Here is a 7,469-nt window from a genome sequence, read left to right on the forward strand (position 1 = left end):
TTTTTCGGTCGGTGGGGGAAGAAACAAAAGCTCCTGACAACCCTTACAGAAAGTTACAGTACTGTCGGTTTCGCGCTCGCGCGCACCCCTTAACAGTACCCCTATGTAGAATTGTTACATCAACATCTATTAACTCATAACTTAAACTATCGTTATCCTATAGAAAAAGCATAGTAGTACTCTTAATGAGATGTAGTCTTCATTCATAAGCTCTCATTGTTAAAAACTCAAATTTAAAGGCTGGTTTACAAGAGCGTGTCCATCGTTTTGTATGAAATTACATTGAATAATCAAAACATAAATAAAGTATTTATAAGAATAAATATCCCACCCCTTTAAATGAGACCATGAATAAAAACACTAAGGATTTATTAAAGGTGTATGTTAAGCATTTCATGAATGCTGTTATAAGTCATAATTTAATACTTTAAATATTGCTGTGTGGGAGTAATGATTCCATCAGGATTAATGATTACTTAAGGCTTTATTCCGTGTAGGTATTGACACCCTTTTTACATGACCACATTGTAAACCCTAGTGTATGTCTTTCTCAAATGTTTTTACTAAGTGTAACTCAAAGTTAGAGAAAAGTTCCCAATTACTTAAAACGTTTATGTTATACTGACTTTTGCTCAATACATTTTTATATGTTTAAAATGAAAATGTTCCCTGCATGCTATTCAGGTTGATATATTGGAATTATTTTATTATCCCTTTTTGCATTTATACTGACTAATCAATTCATCACAACATCAAACACATACATTTGTCTAAAGTAATCCAATCATGTAGTAGCCTTAAACAAATAGTTATCACCCACTTCTGAAATGATTGTAACGATTACATAACACATTTTCCTGACAAACTTTCAGCTGGAGTCCAATGGGAATTGTATGTTCTTTTGCGAGTCAGTGCCTTCTGGGTAGCTTGGCAAAATTCTGGTCGAATTCCTAAGTTATCTCGAACTCTCAGCAGAAGCAGTGATTTGGAGTTAGAACATCTGGGAGTTTCCTGAAATGTAAGAGCTTTTTTAACCAAGTGGGATACCTTTCTGACAAGTGGAATAGGATTTTAATGTGACAACACACTGTATCTCAGTACATCTGAAATGATTAGTCCATTAGCTATGTGGGTTACAACACTTCCGAATAAGTATTTATGGGGTAAGTTGGGTATTCACAGCTGACTATTTTATAACAGTCAAGGGAGTGAAGTTATGGAAAATAAATGTGTACAATAACCATGTCTCTGTCATGGGTGGTAATTCTAGAGTTCACTTGAAAGGGCAATTGGGAAATTATATTGTAGGTGTGGCTTAGTATATTACTCAGTTCCTTTAAGCAAATCCAACTCAAATTTGAAACCCTGTTTAAGTTACATTTTAAATTTATTTTTGAGTTCTGAGAACTTATTGAGGTTTGCAGTGTGAGTAGTACTAATTTTTTTGAGGCAATCAGTTGCCACAAAACTTTTAAGTTTAGAACCAAAGGTTTTTGAGTTATTTAAATCAGAACTTTTTAGTTTTATATTAATTGCCATTACTTCAATGATTTCATTTCCTTTAAATTACAGAATAATTATGATGGACACATACGCATTGAGGTTTTCCAACATTAAATACTCAGTTACTGTACTTACAGTTTTTTTGGATTGCTTACACACTAAAATTAAAAGTAGTACACTATTAGCAAAACCTTACACTCAAGAAGCAAAACATCAGCCCTTATTTGCACAACTATAAGCACATTGTGAACTTCACACTTGTTGCAAAACTCTACACACAGTGATTTGCAAAACACTAAACACACTTAACATACATTACACACAAACATCTATCATGAAGTCACTTCCTTGCAATACCAAAGCACTGACTGTCAAATTACCACACCGTCCAACCAATTGGTTAAACACAGTCATCAGGTGTGCAAACACTTGTTTGCTTAATTGTAAACACACCAATCAGGTGTATAAGCACTATAAAAAGCAGCAGGTGAGTTCATCGGTCTTCAAGCACAATGGAAAGAGTCAGAGAAAGAGTAAGACGAGGAGGAGAACGAGGAGAACGAGGAGGAGGACAAGGAAGAAGAATCAACAGAGGAGGAATCAACAAAGGAAGGGAGGCCATGCTGGAGGTAGAGGTAGAGGAAGACAAGAAGGTGCTCAAAGAGGACCGAATCTGACAAATGAGATCCGCGCAACACTGAGTTTATTTTTTTACAGTAAACTTACAGTACAATATGTAAAGTGACATTTTGTTACAGTATTAGCAGTGTGATCTTGCATACTGTCTCAATATTTTACTGTACTGTAACATGTATACTACATCTACACTGAATTACACAATTTTGCCTGACACTGTTCTTCAGAGACTTTTACGAATGGATGGAGAGGAGATCCAGCATGAGTTCATTTACGTAGATGAGGCTGGGTTCAACCTGACGAGCACACGAAGGAGGGAAAGATACATCATTGTCCACAGGGCTATAGTCAACGTCCCAGGGCAACGTGGGGGTAATATAACACTCTGTGCAGCCATTACACAGAATGGGGTCCTCCACCGCCATGCCCATATGGGCCCTTACAACACCACACTCATGCTTACATTCTTGGACCAATTGCACAACATAACAGCAGCAAATCAAATCGATCATATGCAATACATTGTTGTCCACCGCTCTGCTCTGGTTCAGAACTGGTTTCAGCAACATCCACATTTCACCGTCCTATATCTTCCACCATACTCTCCATTCCTTAACCCTATAGAAGAGTTCTTCTCGGCATGGCGGTGGAAGGTATATGATCTCTGTCTCCAGGCTGAGGTACCCCTCATCCAAGCCATGGAGGAGGCCTGTGACCAGATGGAGGTAGCAGCAATTGAAGGATGGATTCGTCATTCAAGACGTTTCTTTCCAAGGTGTCTTGCTAATGACAACATTGCCTGCGATGTTGATGAAATTCTCTTTTTTTTTTTACAGTAAACTTACAGTACAATATATAAAGTGACATTTTGTTACAGTATTATGAATCTCCATGTCAACATTTTGGGCGTGTTGAGAAATGAATGAGTTTCTTCAGTCTGCAACATTGGTCTTGTGTAGTGTTTGGTGAATCTACATTATATTTGTACTTTGTTGATGGTAGCCTACTCTAATCATAGGGAAGTAGAAGTGCTAAAAGTGTTTTAGGTTTATCACAGCAGAGTGTAACTCGTGCAAACAGAGTATAGTAATATGAAACGTGTGTGTTTCATATGGTAACAAAGTGTGTTTTTTAAACAGAAGTGTATAGTTTTTACAAGAGTGTTTAATTATGCAAAGGATCTGTAGTGTTTTTCTAACTGGGTGTGTGGTTGTGCTTATTGTGTGTAGTGTTTTGAAAACACGGGCCCTGTTTTGAAAATCGTGCTTAAGCAATCCAAAAAAACTGTAAATTGTTTAGCTATATTTACTTAATTTCTTTAAGTGATTCTTTAAGAGTTTCAGTAAATGAAAATATTTCATGTGACTTTTTTAGCCATTCAATTGACTTGTAATCAAAAGGTACATGTAAAAGTAACTCCAAATATGTAAATTCCACAAACAAATGGCTTTTGAGTAAATAAACTTAAATATTTTAAAGCAATCAGTTGCCTTACATTTTTTGGGTTCACAGAGCACCTTACTTTATGTCGTCATAGGAAAATACAGTTTTGAAAACAGTTTATAGGGTTAGGATTTAAAGCTGCTCTACAGAATTGGCATGTTAGTGAACTGCAATGATGTTGAGTGCATGGAGAAGACCAAGGCTAGTAACCTCGGTCTGGTGTAACAGGGATCAGTGGTAATGCAGGTCAGGTGTAATGGGCCATTGTGTAAGGGGGGACAGGTGTAACAGGGGTCATTTGTAACAGGGGTCACCTCTGGCTTGTTCCACCTCCGGCTTTTGTCTTTTGTAAACATTGCTCATGTTTATTATTTGTAACGTGTGTGTGATAAGCAAGTTTTAAGCTATGGTTGTTTCAAATCTATTTTATGAAGCCCATTTTACCTCAACAGTTGTCACAAAGTGCTTTTAGAAAACACCCAGCCTGAAACCCCAAAGAGCAAAAGAGTTGATACACATTGGCTAGGAAAAACTCTCTTAAAGGGCCGAAACTTATGAAGAAACCTAGAGAGGAACCAGCTATGAGGAGTGGCCAGTCCTCTTCTGGTAACCATTTAAAGAATACAAATTGTAGTAATTAATAAATTAATGTGGGCTGTGTCCAGAGTCTGTAACATTATTTAAGTCAGCAACCATGACCAGATGGACAAGGACAGGGACAATCAGGGGTGGAGAAATGGTCAGCAGAGTGGCAGCCGAAATTGTCAGGTATCGTCAGCTACTTGATCAGCAACTCAACCAGGATGACTTTGGACAGGGACAGGGACAGCTATGAGTATCCGGGCCTGGTACTCCTGACGTGTGGTCCGAGACCTCATGTCCTTCTATGTTTAAACGGAGCAGGACTCAAGGAAAATGTAGCTTCCTTAAAAACCTAGCGTTTTTAAAACATATGCACTTACTAGCATCCACTAAATTACTAAAATAAATCTATAAAATGTAATTCCCATTTACATGAATAACTTGGGAGCATTTAGGGTTAACTGCATTGTTCAAGGACCAAAAAACGGATTTGTCACCATACTAGACCATGGGTTTGCTAGACCATGGGTTTACTAGACCATGGGTTTACTAGACCATGGGTTTACTAGACCATGGGTTTAATCAATGCTTCAGAAGCAGTGACTTAGACTGCTAGACATTTCCTTTAATGGTACCATGGGAAGATGCCTTTTATTTCTACTAAATATCTTGACAAGTCACTGTATGTATCAGCTGTATATTTTAAGAGAGTGTGGTCTGGTTAGGATTGCATGGTTTGTTTAGGAGAGTGTGGGCTGGTTAAGAGAGCGTGGTTTGTTTAGGAGAGTGTGGTCTGGTTAAGAGAGCGTGGTTTGTTTAGGAGAGTGTGGTCTGGTTAGGATTGCATGGTTTGTTTAGGAGAGTGTGGTCTGGTTAAGAGAGCGTGGTTTGTTTAGGAGAGTGTGGGCTGGTTAAGAGAGCGTGGTTTGTTTAGGAGAGTGTGGTCTGGTTAAGAGAGCGTGGTTTGTTTAGGAGAGTGTGGTCTGGTTAGGATTGCATGGTTTGTTTAGGAGAGTGTGGGCTGGTTAAGAGAGCGTGGTTTGTTTAGGAGAGTGTGGTCTGGTTAAGAGAGCGTGGTTTGTTTAGGAGAGTGTGGTCTGGTTAGGATTGCATGGTTTGTTTAGGAGAGTGTGGTCTGGTTAAGAGAGCGTGGTTTGTTTAGGAGAGTGTGGGCTGGTTAAGAGAGCGTGGTTTGTTTAGGAGAGTGTGGTCTGGTTAAGAGAGCGTGGTTTGTTTAGGAGAGTGTGGTCTGGTTAGGATTGCATGGTTTGTTTAGGAGAGTGTGGGCTGGTTAAGAGAGCGTGGTTTGTTTAGGAGAGTGTGGGCTGGTTAGGAGAGCTTGATTTGGTTTGGAGAGCACGTTTGGTTAGGAGAGTTCGGTCTGGTTATGAGAGAGTTGTTTGGTTAGGAGAGCGCGGGCTGGTTCGGAGAGCGTGGTTTGTTTAGGAGAGCACGTTTGGTTAGGAGAGCGCAGTCTGGTTTGGAGAGCGTTGTTTTGTTAGGACAGTTTGTTTTGTTTAGAAGCACACAGTTGTTCTTGTAGTCTCCCAAGAAAGGTTTGACAGGTAAAGACATCATAGTCATATTAATAAGGTCTAAGCCCCTGCCTCTGTAAAGACATTATAGTTATATTTATAAAGTCTAAGCCCTTCCCTCTGTAAAGACATTATAGTTATATTTATAAAGTATAAGCCCCTCCTTCAGTAAAGACATTATAGTTTTATTTTTAAGGTCTAAGCCCCTCCCTCAGTCAAAGCAATGGTGTATCCATAATGTCTTTGCTGTCCTTCAGTAAAAAGTCTAGTTTGACCATGTGAGGGCAGTACAGCAACATGGAACCAGCCAAGGCCCTAGAGACACACAGTATCCATGGAGACCATCCGCCTTGCTGTGCCCTGAAGTAGAGGAAGCCAGGACTCTGGTTGAATAGTTTTAACAATAGCTTTGCCAAATGGTTTATTCTAGCTGACTAACTAGTGTGAAAGAACCAAACGTGGTGTTCCTCCGTGTGAAACAGAACTGGTCTCTTCGAAGCAGAGATTGCCTTCCTCTTCAGAAAGAGATTGCCCTCCTCTTCAGAAAGAGATTGCCCTCCTCTTCAGAAAGAGATTGCCCTCCTCTTCAGAAAGAGATTGCCCTCCTCTTCAGAAAGAGATTGCCCTCCTCTTCTGAAGGAGATTGCCCTCCTCTTCAAACGGAGATTGCCCTCCTCTTCAGAAGGAGATTGCCTTCATCTTCAGAAGGAGATTGCCCTCTTCAGAAAGGGATTGCCCTCCTTTTCAGAAAGTACATTTGACTGAGTCTCCTGAATCTCCTCAGATTCACGTTGCCATTGTTCCCTTTCAGTTCATCACTTTGGTTGATTTGGCATTAAGCTCAACATCAACTAGTTATTCAATCACACCCTTAAGGGCTAATGACTAGCCAGCCTAGCAATCAATCAATTCATGACATTTGTATATAGCTGTTAGATCAGCAGTAGTCACAGTGTTAATACAGTTACAGTGGGGAGAACAAGTATTTGATACACTGCTGATTTTGCAGGTTTTCCTACTTACAAAGCATGTAGAGGTCTGTAATTATTATCATAGGTACACTTCAACTGTGAGAGACGGAATATAAAACTAAAATCCAGAAAATCACATTGTATGATTTTTTAATAATTAATTAGCATTTTATTGCATGACATAAGTATTTGATCACCTAGCAACCAGAAAGAATTCCGGCTCTCACAGACCTGTTAGTTTTTCTTTAAGAAGCCCTCCTGTTCTCCACTCATTACCTGTATTAACTGCACCTGTTTGAACTGGTTACCTGTATAAAAGACACATGTCCACACACTCAATCAAACAGACTCCAACCTCTCCACAATGGCCAAGACCAGAGAGTTGTGTAAGGACATCAGGGATAAAATTGTAGACCTGCACAAGACCGGCACAGCCAGAAGAGGACTGGTCACCCCTCTGAGCCTGGGTCCTCTCTAGGTTTCTTCCTAAAATTCGACCTTCTTAGGGAGTTTTTCCTAGCCACTGAAATTCAACACTACTGTTGTTTGCTCCTTGGGGTTTAAGGCCGGGTGTCTCTGTAAAGCACTTTGTGACAACTGCTGTTGTAAAAAGCGCTTTATAAATAAATTTTGATTGATTGATTGATAGGATGGCTACTCCCCCTAAACCCTAACTCCTCTCTCCAATTCCCCATAATAACCATAAACCCTAAATTCTCTCTTCCAATTCCCCCTATTTACCCTAACCCTAACTCCTCTCTCAAATTCCCAATAATAACCCCTAAACCCTAACTCCTCT

Source organism: Esox lucius, chromosome 3 (genome assembly GCF_011004845.1).
Source record: "Esox lucius isolate fEsoLuc1 chromosome 3, fEsoLuc1.pri, whole genome shotgun sequence".
NCBI classification, from domain to species: domain Eukaryota; kingdom Metazoa; phylum Chordata; class Actinopteri; order Esociformes; family Esocidae; genus Esox; species Esox lucius.